This window comes from Girardinichthys multiradiatus, chromosome 10 (assembly GCF_021462225.1).
Source record: "Girardinichthys multiradiatus isolate DD_20200921_A chromosome 10, DD_fGirMul_XY1, whole genome shotgun sequence".
NCBI lineage: Eukaryota > Metazoa > Chordata > Actinopteri > Cyprinodontiformes > Goodeidae > Girardinichthys > Girardinichthys multiradiatus.
In genome coordinates, this window is record NC_061803.1 from 33,437,634 (window position 1) to 33,456,956 (window position 19,323).

The following is a 19,323-nucleotide window of genomic DNA, read 5'->3' on the forward strand; positions in this document are numbered from 1 at the left end:
AAAACGATACCATCCAGCTCGTCACTTGTGGGTTCTAAAGAATATAAGTTAAACATTATTATCCAACGAGCATTCACACGCACTTAAGGAATTCTTACAGATAAATACTTACTACTGAAGATTGCATTGCATTCTCAATAGAAGCAGAATGTTCACCATCTTCTTCGTTTCCTGAAATATGTCTGGCTAAAGATCTTGCAGTATCGGCTAATTCAGTGTAACTGGTTAAAAATAAACTTTTAGCTACCAGATTTGAAGCCGATCTCCCAGTAAAGATTGCGTTGTATCTCTCGATAGAACCAGGATGACTGACTACGACACCTTCTCTGTTCCCAATGACGAAATCCGATCAGCGTGCATGGTTACGCCCCTTGGCCACACCCCCAGAGACACCTCAGCAAAGCCACAGACGCGTTAATTCAATAAACAGGGGATGTGAATTGTCAGAGGCAATGCTCGAGATTTCGGGCCAGGAAGGACCACAGTCCTCTTAATTACTTTGACTACAGTCGGTGTGAAGACTTTGTCTGAGACAATACACAAGAAACAGCTGCGGATGTCTGCCTTAATTCAATAAACAGTGACATGTCTGAGGACTTTATAATTTTTATTTTTTATTTTTTCAGTTTCTTGTGACGTTTAACATAGACCACACCTACAGGATACAACCTCTGGCTCCCGCATGGGATGAGGAGAAAACTGTTTTCTCTAAATCCTCAATAGGTTTTGCTCTAAGATGAAAAAAGAAAAGCTTAAGGTAAATCTCAGCCTTCCTCCCTCCCTGTTGGTTGGAGTAAGGGGGAGTCAGGTTTAGCCTAAACCAGCTCAGTGATGGTTGAGGTGCAAACACGTCCTCCATTTCTGCTACCTGTATGACCCCCTGTCTATTCCAATGGTTATGGTCAATCTGACAGAGAGAGGTATCCCAATCCTTGTGGTTTTTAGTATAACAATGACCATCAGTGGGACCCTTTGTGAGGTGCCTTGAGACGACATTGTTGTAAATAAGCACTATATAAATAAATAAACTGAAACTGAAACTATCTCTGTAGTTATGCTGCTATAGGCTTAGGCTGCTGGAGGACATAATCACCACTTTCACCCTCTTCGCTACATTCTCACACTAAACTCCTATTTTGCATTATTTGCTGTTATTTCAGCTTTTAACCTTGTTCTCTCTTTTCTCTTCCTAGAAGCTCCTGGCCTGGCTCTGTGTCTACCTGTGACACCTTTCTGGAGAGGGGAATCGTCCGAGCTTCTGCTGGCAACAACTTAATGCTCACCCTCTACCATTGATCCACATGGCCCTGTCTTTTAGTGTTTAACCCTTTCTCTCTCCTAGACATGGAAATTGACTGAGCTTTTACTGTAACTAACTCTATGTGCTCTCTTTCAGACTCTAACCTTGAAAACTGGCTCAGAGTTTATCTGTTCTTTCTTTCTAGGTGAAACGACTAAACATTTACTTTTCCTTCCCATAGAAAGTACTCCTGGATCAGTGCTTCTGTGTTATTTTTCCTTCTCTGCTCTGTTCTCTCAAACCCCCAGTCGGTCGTGGCAGATGGCTGCTCACACTGAGCCTGGTTCTGCTGGAGGTTTCTTCCTGTTAAAAGGGATTTTTTCCTCTCCATTGTCGCTACATGCATGCTCAGTATGAGAGATTGCTGCAAAGTCAACACCAGTGACTGTCCACTGTCTCTACATGCTCATCTGGGAGGAGTGAATGCTGCAAGTCACTGACTGGATGCAATCTGCTGGGCTTCCTTAGATAGAAAAACATTTTATCCAATTTGAATAAATAACTAACTCTGACTGCACTGTTCAATGGTTAGGATTAATTTGAATGTTTGTACCTGACTTTTGTGAAATGCCTTGAGACAACATGTGTTGTGAATTGGCGCTACAGAATGTGTTTAAACTCCTCTATAGCTAAAACTTCTTTAGTGTGTTCATTTTAAATGAACAGTAATCGATTTTTGTTGTTTCCAACTCAAGATTCAAACCACGTCACTAAAACTGAGTTTTACAGTGCTTTACATCAATAAAATCAGTTTACCGATAGTGGCAATATTAATTAAATCAACAAAACAATACATGAAGGCAATGAGAGTAAATGCTCTCCTTAAAAGACGTTTAGGAATATAACCTGGGAATGTTTGAATATTTATTAGTATTTATGCTCACAGACATACATTAAAACACCAACAGCCCACAGCATAGTGGATTATTAATCGATTTTATGTTTGAAAAAAAAAAAAGCAGCTGCTCTGTGTGTTGATGAAAGCCAGTTAAAAGATGTAATCACTGTGATAAAACACTGACTGTTTAGTAGCTTTAATACCTGAAACCGTGGCTTTTTCCTCTACTGAAAGTCTTTTTTCTTTATTCCTATCTATGTTTGACAAGAAGTCCTGATGAGCGCATTTAAATTACACTTTTACACAAACGTTGGAGTGACAGTACTTGAACAACATGAAACTATCAGGTTTGATGCTTTGGTGATAACTGTTTTTAATCTTATTCTGGACTCTGATGTGAGAAGATTGCTAAAGACGGATACACTGGACCCATCCTTAAAATCTGGGGATAAAAGGAGGGATATGTCGGTCGCATTTATAGGAGCCTTTTGAATTTGCACAGCCTTTATTGCTTTGCTATGACCTAATCGGCCTGAAACGTGATCTTTGAAGGATGCAGACCTCTAACCCTAAGCCCATTTTGGAATATCACCGTGTTAAAGTGTCTTCTTTACCGCTTCCAAAGTCCCATTTAATCACCCCTCTGCTGGTTGCCTTGGGTAATACATTGCATATTTGCAACTTAATTTACACAGGGATTGTGATCTGTCTTGGTACCCCTTGGTCCCAGGCCAGCCTTGGTGTAGGCTGGCCTGGGAAAAAGGAGTTCCCAGGCCAGCCGAGAGACATAGTCCCTCCAGCATGTCCTGGGCCGTCCCCTGGGCCTCCTTCCGGTGGGACGTGCTTAGAACACCTCCCGAGGAAGGCGTGCAGGAGGTATCCGGTGTAGATGCCCGAGCCACCTCAACTGGCTCCTCTCGATGTGGAGGAGTAGCGGCTCTACTCTGAGCCCCTCCCGGATGGCCCAGCTCCTCACCCTATCTCTAAGGGAGTGCCCGGCCACCCTACAGAGGAAACTCATTTCCGCCGCTTGTATCCGGGATCTTGTTCTTTCGGTCATTACCCAAAGTTCATGGCCATAGGTGAGGGTAGGAACGTAGACCGACCGGTAAATCGAGAGCTTCGCTTTTCGGCTCAGCTCTCTCTTCACCACAACGGACCGGCACAGCACCCCATTACTGTGGCAGCCGCACCGATCCGTCTGTTGATCTCCCGCTCCATTCGTCCCTCACTTGGGAACAAGACCCCGAGATACTTAAACTCCTCCACTTGAGGCAGGAACTCCCCTCCAACCTGAAGAGGACAAGCCACCCTTTTCCGGTCGAGAACCATGGCCTCGAACTTGGAAGAGCTGATCTTCATCCCAGCCGCTTCACACTCGGCTGCGAATCGCCCCAGTGCATGCTGTAGGTCTTGGCTAGAGGGGGCCAGCAGGACCACGTCATCTGCAAAAAGAAGAGACCAAATCCTCTGGTCCCCAAACCAGACCCCCTCTGGTCCTTGGCTGCGCCTAGAAATCCTGTCCATAAAAGTTATGAACAGGACCGGTGACAAAGGGCAGCCCTGCCGGAGTCCAACATGCACCGGGAACAGGTCTGACTTAGTGCCGGCAATACGAACCAAACTCCTGCTCCGCTTGTACAGTCATTGGATGGCCCCTAGTAAAGGGCCCCCGATTCCATACTCCTGGAGCACCCCCCCACAGGGCATCACGAGGGACACAGTGGAATGCTTTCTCCAGGTCCACAAAACACATGTGGACCGGTTGGGCAAACTCCCATGAACCCTCGAGTACCCTGTAGAGGGTATAGAGCTGGTCCAGTGTTCCACGGCCGGGACGAAAACCACACTGCTCCTCCTGAAGCCGGGGTTCGACTATCGGCCGTACTCTCCTCTCCAATACCCTGGCGTAGGCCTTACCAGGGAGGCTGAGGAGTGTGATCCCCCTGTAGTTGGAACACCCTCCGGTCCCCCTTCTTATGTAGGGGGACCACCACCCCAGTCTGCCAATCCAAAGGCACTGTCCCCGTCCGCCACGCAATGTTGAAGCGGCGTGTCAACCATGACAGCCCCACAACATCCAAAGACTTGAGGTACTCAAGGTGGATCTCATCCAACCCCGAAGCCCTGCCACCGCGGAGCTTTTTAACCACCTCGGTGACCTCAGCCTGGGTGATGAAAGAGTCCAACCCCGAGTCCCCAGCCTCTGTTTCCACCAGGGAATGCATGATGGCAGGATTGAGGAGATCCTCGAAGTATTCCTTCCACCGGCCGATAATGTCCCCAGTCGAGGTCAGCAGCTCCCCACCCCCGCTGTAAACAGTGTTGGCGAAGCACTGCTTCCCCCTCCTGAGGCGTCGGACGGTTTGCCAGAATCGCTTCGGGGCCAACAGGTAGTCCTTCTCCATGGCCTCACCAAACTCCTCCCAGGTCCGAGTTTTTGCCTCTGCCACCACCCGTGGCAAGCCGTGGCACGCTTGGCCCCACGGTACCCGTCAGCCGCCTCAGGAGTCCCACAAGCCAAACACAGCCAATAGGACTCCTTCTTCAGCTTAACAGCATCCCTTACTGCCGGTGTCCACCACCGGGTTCGGGGATTGCCGCCACGACAGGCACCGCAGACCTTACGGCCGCAGCTACGGGCAGCAGCATCGACAATAGATGCGGAGAACATGGTCCACTCGGACTCTATGTCTCCAACATCCCTTGGAATCTGGTTAAAGCTCATATATATATATATATATAATAATATATATATATATATATAATAATTTATTAGTATGTTGTAGGGCCTTCTTTTGTGGCCAATACAGCGTCAATTCGTCTTGGGAATGACATATACAAGTCCTGCACAGTGGTCAGAGGGATTTTAAGCCATTCTTCTTGCAGGATAGTGGCCAGGTCACTACGTGATACTGGTGGAGGAAAACATTTCCTGACTCACTCCTCCAAAACACCCCAAAGTGGCTCAATAATATTTAGATCTGGTGACTGTGCAGGCCATGGGAGATGTTCAACTTCCCTTTCATGTTCATCAAACCAATTTTTCACCAGTCTTGCTGTGTGTATTGGTGCATTGTCATCCTGATACACGGCACCGTCTTCAGGATACAATGTTTGAACCATTGGATGCACATGGTCCTCAAGAATGGTTCGGTAGTCCTTGGCAGTGACGTGCCCATCTAGTACAAGTATTGGGCCAAGGGAATGCCATGATATGGCAGCCCAAACCATCACTGATCCACCCTCATGCTTCACTCTGGGCATGCAACAGTCTGGGTGGTATGCTTCTTTGGGGCTTCTCCACACCGTAACTCTCCCGGATGTGGGGAAAACAGTAAAGGTGGACTCATCAGAGAACAATACATGTTTCACATTATCCACAGCCCAAGATTTGCGCTCCTTGCACTATTGAAACCGACGTTTGGCATTGGCATGAGTGACCAAAGGTTTGGCTATAGCAGCTCGGCCGTGTATATTGATCCTGTGAAGCTCCCGACGGACAGTTCTGGTGAAAACAGGAGAATTGAGGTGCACATTTAATTCTGCCGTGATTTGGGCAGCCGTGGTTTGATGTTTTTTGGATACAATCCGGGTTAGCACCCGAACATCCCTTTCAGACAGCTTCCTCTTGCGTCCACAGTTAGTCCTGTTGGATGTGGTTTGTCCTTCTTGGTGGTATGCTGACATTACTCTGGATACCGTGGCTCTTGATACATCACAAAGACTTGCTGTCTTGGTCACAGATGCGCCAGCAAGACGTGCACCAACAATTTGTCCTCTTGAACTCTGGTATGTCACCCATAATGTTGTGTGCATTTCAATATTTTGAGCAAAACTGTGCTCTTACCCTGCTAATTGAACCTTCACACTCTGCTCTTACTGGTGCAATGTGCAATCAATGAAGACTGGCTACCAGGCTGGTCCAATTTAGCCATGAAACCTCCCACACTAAAATGACAGGTGTTTCAGTTTCATTGTCCAACCCCTGTATATAATAAAGAGGTACTGATTGAAAACTATAAAAGTTCAATATCCAAATTGGTTCCATTATACAGATATTTGCCTTTTTATTCAGTCTGGACCATGAGAACCTGAAAGTGGAAACAATAGAACTCTTTTCTTTTTTTTTCTATGTTTTGGCTACAAGTCTCCATGACTTCACTGGTTGCTGTATGAACATTAGAAATCTTGATATCAGTGAATACTTTTCTGATTATTATTAAGATCTTGTGCCTCAAAGCTCTGTATGAAGATTACTTTCTCTGTAAAAGCCTTCTGAAAAGTCCAAACTTGTTGACAGCTGTAGGCTCATTTCAGTTTGTAGTTATTTTACATCTCATTTGCTTTTTCCCTTCCTAGTGGCAAAATATTTGCCAAATAAACAAATTTCATAGATTTCAATAAAAATAAAAATAAAAGCACTGAAAATGTGATGTTTTCCTTTTAAATAAAAGATGGGGTCTCAGTTGTCCCATGTGTTTCAGTGTTCCCTGTTCATCAGATGTTGGTGGTTAAAGAAGAGGTTCCCCATGACTGGAGCTCCTGTTTGGACCAGCAGGACCCAGAGCCACGCCACATAAAGGAGGAAGAGGAGGAACAGTGGATCAGTCAGGAGGAAGAGCTGCTTAAAAGGGAGGAAGAGACTTTTCCTGTGGTTACTCTGAACAGTGAAGGCAATGGGAAATCTCAGTTTTCAGAGCTTCATCACATCAAAAGTGAAGACAGCAGAAAGACAATAGCTCCAGCCAGCGGCTCAGCTGAACAGATGGACTCAGAGGAGGACTGTAGAGGCCTAAAACCAGACAGGAAGTCAGATCTAAATTATTTCCAGCCAAATAGTGAAGAAAATGCTTCAGATTCTTCTGAGACTGAAGTTAGTGACAAGACTGATGATGATTGGCAGGGACCTTTGTCAGGTTCTGAATCTGAAAATAGTCAAAATCATCAGATGAAGAGCAGAGCAGCCCAGGCAGGGAGCAGTGATGAGATAGTTAGCGCTGCTGTGGCAGCTCACCAAGCAGAGAAGCCATTTGTTTGCAATGATTGTGGTAAACGATTTGAAAAGCGCACCTATCTTATGACACATGTTGGAGTTCACTCAGAAGAGAAGCCGTATGGTTGTGATATCTGTGGTAAACAATTTAAACACAGGACCTACATTAGAAGACATAAGATGTTTCACTCTGAAAAGAGAAACCATAGCTGTGACCTTTGTGGTAAAAGATTTCTTGTAAGAAATGAACTTGAGACGCACATGAAAGTCCACACTGGAGAGAGACCATTTATTTGTGGTGATTGTGGTAAACAATTTTATAAAAAGACAAACCTAACAATGCACATGAGGGTCCACTCTGAGGAGGAACCTTTTGCCTGTGAGGTTTGTGCTAAAACATTTAAAAGAATGGCTAATCTTAAAAGGCACATGAGAGTTCATTGTGAGGAAAAAATAATTACTCGCAGCATTTGTGGAAAAAGATTTAAGCATCAGTGTGATCTTAAAAGACACATTATTGTCCACACGGCAGAGAAACAGTTTGTCTGTAGTGTTTGTAGTAAAGCATTTTCACGACAGGGAGATCTAAAGAAACACATGGTTGTTCACGCAAGAGAAACCCATTCTAGTTGCGGTGATTGTGGTGAGACATTTGTGCAAAGAAAGCAGTTAAAGCATCACATGAGAGAACATGCACAAGGAAGGCCATTCACATGTGATGTTTGCAGCAAAGGCTTTTACACAAAGGCACATCTTAAAACACACATGAGGGTCCACTCAGAGGAAAAACCATATTATTGCAGCTTTTGTGAAAAAAGATTTCGATATCAATACAGTTTTAAGACACACATGAACGTCCACACAGGAGAGACACTCTTTGTGTGTAGCGTTGGCAGTAAAACATTTTCACGACAAGAAACCCTGAGGAGACACATGGCTGTTCATACAGGACAGAAACCGCTCAGTTGTAGTGACTGTGGCAAAAGATTTCAGCAGAAGCAGGAGGTGAAACGTCATATGAGAGTTCACACAGGAGAGAAGCCATTTGGCTGTGATGTCTGTGGTAAGAAATTCAAAGATAAGTCATATGTTAAAACACACATGATGTCTCATACAGGAAAGAGGGCCCACAGGTGCGATCAGTGTGGCAAAGGCTTTTTAGTTAAGAGTCATCTCCAGGCACACATGAGGTTTCACACCGGGGAGTGACCATTTGCCTGTGATGAATGTGGTAGAATGACAGACTAATAATGAATGCCATTATTTCCAATTTTTTGTGAGTTAACACTGTGGGTGTTATATAGACATATTGGCATCCACTCTTCCCAAAGTTTGACAACTTTGTGCTGAAACATCCGGTACTGCATATTTTTTGCAGCAAACGTGTGAAATGACGAGGGGTATTATTTTGCACTTCTGAACTCATTGCGGATGTAAGTAAATCGCACTGTGCATGTTTTTGTGAATGTTGTCTGGTTTTAAGAGGTACAAATGTTTTGTTTATGCCTGTCTCTAGACAGCGAGATCACTAGAGGGAGGGGGAGAGAGAAATATGTCTTAATCAAAGGCAATATCAGAAGTGTCTAATGACATTGTAAATGTCATTATTGTTCTAAACGTGTAAAAAGTCCCCCAACCATTGAGAATTTTATTGTGGAGCTAGAATTTAATTTGGGTTTTAAGATTTCTGTTTCAGGATTTTGTAGGTGTGTCTGAAAGAACGGCCACGTGTCACCATGCTGTTGCCTTCACCATAACCCCGCTCCTGCTGCTCCAGCGGTATGAAAAAGTTAAAGTGCAGTAGCCTCGGTGGTTCTCCAGCTCGCTTGCGAGTCACAGATAGCACCAACGATAGTTTGTTGCTAGCTACCTAACCAATTATGCCTCATTCACCACACTCATGCATCTTCCCTGGATGCTACAATGTGCAGGGTAGCAGCTTGGTGACTTTATTTAGGTTTCCGAGAGATGACCATTACCTTACAGTTAGCTAAAGTAAATAAATAAATACTACATTGTAAAAATACTCTACTACATGTAAAAGTCTTGCATTCACAATTGTACTGAAGTAAAAAAACATATTACAAAATAATAATCAGAACAATACGTGGAGATATATGGTTTTGTAATATGATTAAGTAAGAGTTTAAATATAAAATAGTATAAAGGAGAAATGCCCAAGTAATGTACTCTTACAGTACAACGTAAATCAACTGACATTGTGCCACTGCAAGATTTATTTAACCAATTTGTTCTGTTATCTGTTTTGACAAAGTAGTCTCTTAAGACATTCTTAAGACGTGCAAAAGGAAACCAGGTTAATTGGTTGTCAAACAGACCGCTTTGTGGGGAAAAGGACTGTGGCTACACAGCTGTCCAAAACAACACTTAGTAACTGAAAGAGGTATGTTTAGAGGTCAAGTTCTTAGTTTGTCTTTTTAAATGTCTGTGGTATTGCCATATTCTAGGTATGCACAACATAGTTGTTGAAGAAAACACTGATTCATTAATAATTTTAAAATGCTATCATTACGTCAAGAATCGTCAGGGGTTAAGGATACAAGATGTTTTCTACTACTTCTACTGTCAGATACCACTGTCTGACACTTTCAGAAGTGGTGGCCTGAAGAATGATTGGCCTGCAGAAATATTCTGAGATTTGCCACAGAGGTAGGTGGAGAAAAAACAAAAAGTATTTCAGGCCCTGAATGTCACACGCAGGGAATGCACCAATACACCTCACACTGATGTTACTTCCATGGTAAAAACCAAGAAACTATTGTGCATAGTATACAAAATTTTGAAACTTTTCTTGTTGAAGTACAATAAAGAAAAATTCTCTCTTACACATATTTACTCGACATAAAGTTTTATCACTATCATAATTTGAATATACAGGGGTTAGACAATGAAACTGAAACACCTGTCATTTTAGTGTTGGTGCACGTCTTGCTGGCGCATCTGTGACCAAGACAGCAAGTCTTTGGGATGTATCAAGAGCCACGGTATCCAGGGTAATGTCAGCATACCACCAAGAAGGACGAACCACATCCAACAGGATTAACTGTGGACACAAGAAGAAGCTGTCTGAAAGGGATGTTCGGGTGCTAACCCGGATTGTATTCAAAAAACATCAAACCACGGCTGCCCAAATCACGGCAGAATTAAATGTGCACCTCAATTCTCCTGTTTTCACCAGAACTGTCCGTCGGGAGCTTCACAGGATCAATATACACGGCCGAGCTGCTATAGCCAAACCTTTGGTCACTCATGCCAATGCCAAACGTCGGTTTCAATAGTGCAAGGAGCGCAAATCTTGGGCTGTGGATAATGTGAAACATGTATTGTTCTCTGATGAGTCCACCTTTACTGTTTTCCCCACATCCGGGAGAGGTACGGTGTGGAGAAGCCCCAAAGAAGCGTACCACCCAGATAGCATGGGGGTGGATCAGTGATGGTTTGGGCTGCCATATCATGGCATTCCCTTGGCCCAATACTTCTACTAGATGGGCGCGTCACTGCCAAGGACTACCGAACCACTTTTGAGGACCATGTGCATTCAATGGTTCAAACATTGTATCCTGAAGGCGGTGACGTGTATCAGGATGACAATGCACCAATACACACAGCAAGACTGGTGAAAGATTGGTTTGATGAACATGAAAGTGAAGTTGAACATCTCCCATGGCCTGCACAGTCACCAGATCTAAATATTATTGAGCCACTTTGGGGTGTTTTGGTGGAGCGAGTCAGGAAACGTTTTCCTCCACCAGTATCACGTAGTGACCTGGCCATTATCCTGCAAGAAGAATGGCTTAAAATCCCTCTGACCACTGTGCAGGACTTGTATATGTCATTCCCAAGACGAATTGACGCTGTATTGGCCGCAAAAGGAGGCCCTACACCATACTAATAAATTATTGTGGTCTAAAACCAGGTGTTTCAGTTTCATTGTCCAACCCCTGTACACTGCCTGGCCAAAACAAAAAAATCACCACCTGGATTTAACTAAGTAAATGGTACGAGCCTCCCATTAGATAATTACTGCATGGGCGAATATGTTTCAGCTGGCAAGTTATTTAACCCCGACTGGTGCAATGACTTGCTTCTCATTTTAAACAACCATGTCGAAAGACACATCCCGTGGTCGTGGAAAAGATGTCAGTCTGTTTCAGACTCACAACATAGTGGGGACCCATCGTCTTTGAGGAAGAAATGCGGCCAGAAAAAAATCCTGAATGATCGTGATTGGCGATCACTAAAACATTTGGTGAAATCAAATCGAAGAAAAACAACAGTAGAACTCCGAGTTATGTTTAATAGTGAAAGTAAGAGCATTTCCACACGCACAATGCAAAGGGAACTCAATGGATTAGGACTGAACAGCTGTGTAGCCTTAAGAAAACCACTAATCAGTGAGGCTAACCGAAACAAAAAGGCTCCAATTGGCTAGGGAGCATAAAGATTGGCCTCTGGAGCAATGGAAGAAGGTCATATGGTCTGATGAGTCCAGAATTTACCCTGTTCCAGAGTGATGGGCGGATCAGGGTAAGAAGAGAGGCAGGTGAAGTGATTCACCCATCATGCCAAGTACCTACTGTACAAGCCTGTGGGGGCAGTGCTATGATCTGGGGTTGCTGCAGTTGGTCAGGTCTGGGTTCAGCAACAGTATGTGTTCAAAAAATGAGGTCAGCTGACTACCTGAATATACTGAATGACCAGGTTATTCCATCAATGGATGTTTTCTTCCCTGATGGCACGGGCATATTCCAAGATGACAATGCTAGGATTCATCGGGATCGAATTGTGAAAGAGTGGTTCAGGGAGCATGAGACATCATTCTCACACATGGTTGGCCACCAGAGTCCAGACCTTAACCCCATTGAGAATCTTTAGGATGTGCTAGAGAAGGCTCTGCACAGCGGTCAGACTCTACCATCATCAATGCAAGATCTTGGTGAAAAATGAATGCAACACTGGGTGGAAATAAATCTTGTGACATTGCAGAAGCTTATAAAAACAATGCCACAGCGAATGTGTGCCGTAATCAAATCTAAAGGCGGTCCTACGAAATATTAAAGTGTGTGACATTTTATTTTTGATGGTGACTGAAGATTCGACCAGTAATCTGGATGATGACCTGTCGTGGGCGATTAGAGTTATTAGGACCAAGTCGGTGTACTGTGTCCAGAATCATGTCCATCTTTTCTTTCCAGTGTGGCATAATCTTCTTGATGATATCCGCAACTATCTGTCTTGTGTCTTCTTCTTTTTCCTCTTTTAAGCCGATGATGTGCAGATTCCATCTTCTTCTATAGCGTTCTGACTCAGCAGTTTTCCTTCCGTTATCTTCAACATTCTTTGTCAGCTCAGTGTTTATGGCTTTAAGCTGTTATTTCTTTTTCCATCTCTTGGTTTTTACTTTTTAACCCCCGAATTTCGGCACTGTTGAACTCCACCGCTTTAGCAATATTTGCAATAGACAGCGTGTTCTCTTTCATCTCTTCCTCAAAGTTTATCATCATTTTTTGAAGATTTTCAACCGCTGCTAAGATTTTAGCTTTAGAAGCATTTGATCCTTTGGCATCAGTATCCATATTTTCAGAGCCGCAGTAGTCGTGTGTTAGCAGAGCTTTGCTAGCTTTAGCTTTGCTGTTAGTCATTTTTATAGTTGTTTTCTTCTTATCTTTTAGTTCTATTACCGTTTAAATGGGTCATCTATGAATTTTGTAGTGATCCTCCTGTATTTGCGTCAAGTCAGAAAATCATATATTTGGTTTCAAAAACCTTCTTAGAGCCTTGCCACTTGGAGCTCCTCACAGCATAACTGCTCTCTCCACCATCTTGCCAGCCTTAGCCCAGCTGCAGGACCTCGTGCGCAGCTAGCATAATTAGCCGAACTCCTGTTACATATTAGGGATGCACCAACTATGTTTGTATGTTAACTGTAATGTGTGTATTTTGTAAAAATTTTACTGTGCTTTTATTCACTCAGGCTGTTTGCGTTATTTCCTAGTTCACTGAAATTGGGATGTTAATCCTTTATGGTCATAGGGTAAAACAGTACTAAGCAGTTCATGTGTTAATAAAAGAGAATAAAAGGGTGATGTAACTCATTGTTTATATGTTAAAGGAGCTGTACAGTTATGAGAAGTGAAGGTAACGTGTCGTTTCTCATTTTTCTTCCCTTTTTTTTCCAAGGGTATAACACAGACACCATGAAAGAAGGCGAATATCATCAGCAGAACAGCTCTGAAGGTCTGTCAGCAGTAGAAAAACTACAGATGAAACGCCTCACTGTTCTTCTGAATGATGGTAGAAACCAAACAGCTGGTGAGAAGCTTTGATTTCTTTAGGTGGTTCACCTGTTTGCTTTTTGTAGCTCTATAGCTGAGGAACAACTGAGGGACGGAACTCGGCATTTGCTGTTTATACAGGTCCTTCTCAAAATATTAGCATATTGTGAAAAAGTTCATCATTTTCCATAATGTAATGATGAAAATTTAACATTCATATATTTTAGATGCATTGCACACTAACTGAAATATTTTAGGTCTTTTATTGTCTTAATACAGATGATTTTGGCATACAGCTCGTGAAAACCCTAAATTCCTATCTCACAAAATTAGCATATTTCATCCAACCAATAAAAGAAAAGTGTTTTTAATACAAAAAACGTCAACCTTCAAATAATCATGTACAGTTATGCACTCAATACTTGGTCAGGAATCCTTTTGCAGAAATGACTGCTTCAGTGCGGCGTGGCATGGAGGCAATCAGCCTGTGGCACTGCTGAGGTCTTATGGAGGCCCAGGATGCTTCGATAGCGGCCTTTAGCTCATCCAGAGTGTTGGGTCTTGAGTTTCTCAACGTTCTCTTCACAATATCCCACAGATTCTCTATGGGGTTCAGGTCAGGAGAGTTGGCAGGCCAATTGAGCACAGTGATACCATTGTCAGTAAACCATTTACCAGTGGTTTTGGCACTGTGAGCAGGTGCCAGGTCGTGCTGAAAAATGAAATCTTCATCTCCATAAAGCTTTTCAGCAGATGGAAGCATGAAGTGCTCCAAAATCTCCTGATAGCTAGCTGCATTGACCCTGCCCTTGATAAAACACAGTGGACCAACACCAGCAGCTGACACGGCGCCCCAGACCATCACTGACTGTGGGTACTTGACACTGGACTTCTGGCATTTTGGCATTTCCTTCTCCCCAGTCTTCCTCCAGACTCTGGCACCTTGATTTCCGAATGACATGCAGAATTTGCTTTCATCCGAAAAAAGTACTTTGGACCACTGAGCAACAGTCCAGTGCTGCTTCTCTGTAGTCCAGGTCAGGCGCTTCTGCCGCTGTTTCTGGTTCAAAAGTGGCTTGACCTGGGGAATGCGGCACCTGTAGCCCAACTCCTGCACACGCCTGTGCACGGTGGCTCTGGATGTTTCTACTCCAGACTCAGTCCACTGCTTCCGAAGGTCCTCCAAGGTCTGGAATCGGCCCTTCTCCACAATCTTCCTCAGGGTCCGGTCACCTCTTCTCGTTGTGCAGCGTTTTCTGTCACACTTTTTCCTTCCCACAGACTTCCCACTGAGGTGCCTTGATACAGCACTCTATTCGTTCAGAAATTTCTTTCTGTGTCTTACCCTCTTGCTTGAGGGTGTCAATAGTGGCCTTCTGGACAGCAGTCAGGTCGACAGTCTTACCCATGATTGGGGTTTTGAGTGATGAACCAGGCTGGGTGTTTTAAAGGCCTCAGGAATCTTTTGCAGGTGTTTAGAGTTAACTCGTTGATTCAGATGATTAGGTTCATAGCTCGTTTAGAGACCTTTTTAATGATATGCTAATTTTGTGAGATAGGAATTTTGGGTTTTCATGAGCTGTATGCCAAAATCATCCGTATTAAGACAATAAAAGACCTGAAATATTTCAGTTAGTGTGCAATGAATCTAAAATATATGAATGTTAAATTTTCATCATTACATTATGGAAAATAATGAACTTTATCACAATATGCTAATATTTTGAGAAGGACCTGTATGTGCCAGTACACATTTGTCAACAGTTTGATAACATTTGCTAGTTAGCACTTTTGTCTGGCGCCTCAGCTCTCTCTCGTTGACTTTTTTATGTTAACTGTCAACTGGCTGCTAGCCATAGCAGATGTCAATAAACGGGCGCCACCAGAGCGCCCAGATCGTATGTCAAGGTCGTCCCCATATTGTGAGTGCCGTGTTTGTTGAGATACTGTGCTCAACCAACAGTTTTGCACAGAGAGAGTAATCTTAGTTTAGGGTTTATTATGCCTGAACTTAAATTTGCTTTGTTTACCATTTCAGTTGTTTTTTTTTTGTCCATTTTTGTACCAAAACAAAACCCCAAAAGTACACTATCAATCTATTTTATTTAGATAACATTATGCTTTTAGATGAAAAAAAATCTGTTTAAAAATGCACATTACAATATGCAAGTGACACATTATAAACTAGTTTGTTTGTGACCCTTTTCACTACAGAGGTAGATAGCACAGTAGTGTATTCCTGGTTAAGTCAACCAGGAAGGGCTGAGCTTTTGACATGTTAATGTTTTGAACCTTTTGCCGATAGTCGAACCTAGGCTTCAGGAGGAGCAGTGTGGTTTTCGTCCCGGCCGTGGAACACTGTACCAGCTCTATACCCTCTACAGGGTACTCGAGGGTTCATGGGAGTTTGCCCAACCGGTCCACATGTGTTTTGTGGACCTGGAGAAGGCATTCGACTGTGTGCTCCAGGAGTATGGAATCGGGGGCCCTTTACTAGGGGCCATCCGATGACTGTACAAGCGGAGCAGGAGTTTGGTTTGTATTGCCGGCACTAAGTCGGACCTGTTCCCAGTGCATGTTGGACTCCGGCAGGGCTGCCTTTTGTCACCGGTCCTGTTCATAACTTTCATGGACAGGATTTCTAGGCGCAGCCAAGGACCGGAGGGGGTCTGGTTTGGGGACCAGAGGATTTGGTCTCTTCTTTTTGCAGATGACATGGTCCTGCTGGCCCCCTCTAGCCAAGACCTACAGCATGCACTGAGGCGGTTTGCAGCCGAGTGTGAAGCGGCTGGGATGAAGATCAGCTCCTCCAAGTCCGAGGCCATGGTTCTCGACTGGAAAAGGGTGGCTTGTCCTCTTCAGGTTGGAGGGGAGTTCCTGCCTCAAGTGGAGGAGTTGAAGTATCTCGGGGTCTTGTTCACGAGTGAGGGAAGAATGGAGAGGGAGATTGACAGACGGATCGGTGCAGCTGCCACAGTAATGGGGGCGCTGTGCCGGTCCGTTGTGGTGAAGAGAGAGCTGAACCGGAAAGCAAAGCTCTCAATTTACCGGTCGGTCTACGTTCCTACCCTCACCTATGGCCATAAACTTTGGGTTATGACCGAAAGAACGAGATCCCAGATACAAGCGGCGGAAATGAGCTTCCTCTGTAGGGTGGCCGGGCACTCCCTTAGAGATAGGGTGAGGAGCTCGGCCATCCGGGAGGGGCTCGGAGTAGAGCCGCTACTCCTCCACATCGAGAGGAGCCAGTTGAGGTGGCTCGGGCATCTATACCGGATGCCTCCTGGACGCCTTCCTCGGGAGGTGTTCCTGGCACGTCCCACCGGAAGGAGGCCCAGGGGACGGCCCAGGACACGCTGGAGGGACTATGTCTCTCGGCTGGCCTGGGAACGCCTTGGGCTCCCCCTGGAGGAGCTGGAGGAGGTGTCTGGGGAGAGGGACGTCTGGGCGTCTCTGCTGAGTCTGCTGCCCCCGCGACCCGGTCCCGGATAAAGCGGAAGACGACGAGTACGAGTACCTTTTGTTTCAGCTCCAGATGCATCCTTTGCTACAAATGTTCAAGTATTAACCAAAGACATGCTCTTATTGCATTTTAAGCAATACAATGTTGATTTGTTTTTTTTTTTTTAATGTATAGAATTATTTGTTTACTTGCATTTTCTCGTTCATATAATGAAACTACTCATAGAAAAGCTTATCTGATTACTCCATTGGTCATTAGAATAATTAATAGAATACATTACTAAAATAATTTTTTACGAGCCAGTGCACCATGTTGAATTTTCCATCTTCCTATTCATCGGTCCAATAGGTTGGCGAGGTATTGAGGTTGAGAACAGTCAGTGTATTCTCATGTGTACAGGTTCTATATGCCCACACAACAATTCTTCTTCACAACAATAAAACACATTTCTAATATTCTTCATATTCGATAAACAGACCTTGGTGGAAAATTAACCATGATGCCCATGTGTGTCGTACCGAGCAGCAGCTGTTGGTGGTTAAAAAAGAGATTCCTGACTTGTGCGGTTCCAGTTTTGACCAGCAGAACCCTGCATGTCCCCAGATAAAGAAGGAAGAGGAGGAATGGTTGATCAGTCAGGAGAGAGAGCAGCTTACTGTGAAGAATGAAGATGAAGAGAAACCTCAGTCATCAGAACTTCATCACATCAAAAGTCCAGACTGCAGAGAGATGGATGCTTCAACTAGCAGTTCAACTACACAGATAAAAACAGAACATGATGGAGTGGACTATGGAGAACCAGAACCAGACAGGGAATCAGATCCAAATTTGCATTCACAGCTAAACGGTGAAGAAAATTTTTCTGACTCTACTGAGTCATTGATAAGGATGAGGATGATGATTATGACAACAATCTGTCAGGCTCTGGATCTGAAAATAAAGATGGTGATGAAGATTGGATGGAAACCAGAACACGTCAGTCAGGTGTGAAGAGCAAAGTGGGACGTAAAACTGCCAAGAAAGCCTTCAGCTGCCCTCAGTGTTGTAAACAGTTTGTGAGGAAGCAGACTTTCCAGAAACACATGGCATGTCATTCAGGAGAAAAGTCTTCTAGCTGTGTGGTTGAGAAGAAACACTCTGCAAAGAAGCAGAAAACCGATTCACAGACGGGACTCAAAGCTGGCAGAAAATCCTTTTCTTGTGACTGTTGTGATAGAACCTTTGAGAAACAACCTTTTCTAAAAAGTCATATGAGGTGGTGAACAGACAGTCGTTTGTAAAGATTGTGGAAGAACCTTTCATCCTCAGCATCATTATAAATATCACCTGAGACTCCACACTGGAGAAAAACCTTTTAACTTTGATAAATATGGTAAAGGTTTTGGCAGCAAGTAAAGTGTTAAAGTTCACATGACACAACACACAGGAGAGAAACCATTTCAGTGTGAGCTTTGTGATAAAAAGTTCTCTTTAAATGGAGCTCTGAAGGCACACATGGTGGGTCATAACGGAGGAAAACCATTTGCATGCAGCGACTGTGGCAGACGGTTCTGACTTAAACGTGATCTGAAAAGCCACATGATAACCCAGTTAGGAGTGAAACCGTTTGGCTGTGGTTATTGTGGTGCCAGATATATTTGCAAAATAAGTCTGGTACGGCATGTTAGAATCCACACTGGGGAGAACCTGCTGTCATGTGAGAAGTGTGAAAAAAGGTTTGTCCAGGAGTCGCATGTGAAAAGACACATGGTGGTTCACACAAGAGAGAAACCATTTAGCCTTTATTTGGAGAAGTTTACTCAACGGGAGTCTCTAAAGAAGCACAAACTGAGATTACACAGTAAATAGAGGCGTCTCACTGTGAGAATTGGTTTGAAAAGCTTTTCTGTGAATTGCCACAGCAGTTTGTATCATTTTGTTACCTTCTGATTAAGATTAATGTTGACAGTTTAATTTTGACAGGATCACTTTGCTTCACAGTAATTAGAACAGTGCGGAGTGTGTCCTTTAGCAGTAAATAATGGAGCAGATGGCCGCTATCTGGTGCCAAAATGATTTCAGCAGCTTACTGAGGGTCTGGAAATTACTGCCTAAAACATGCAGTGCATTTTGATTTTATTTTGATCATTTATATTATGTATAATTCCTATTATGCAGAGAGTATTGGACTAATTTTTGTTCCAGCAAGGTGTCTGAAGGGCAAAATGTGTGAATGGCTGCACTTGTAAGGCGCTTTATCAATTCTGAGGATTCCAAAGGGCTTTACATTACATTCAGTCATCCACCCATTCATACACTGACAGTGGTAGACACAGCTACCCTGTGGCAGATTGACAGAAATAGGGCTGCCATACAATCGGACCCTCATCTCCACCATCAGCAAGGCAGGGCGGATGAAGTGTCTTGCCTAAGGACGCAACAAATGAGACG

General features: G+C 43.9%; 1 pseudogene; it reads left to right on the forward strand.

Annotated features, from left to right (window-relative positions):
- Positions 1-304: 304 nt before the first annotated feature.
- LOC124875457 lies at positions 305-18,741 on the forward strand (annotated as a pseudogene).
- The last annotated feature ends 582 nt before the right edge of the window (positions 18,742-19,323 follow it).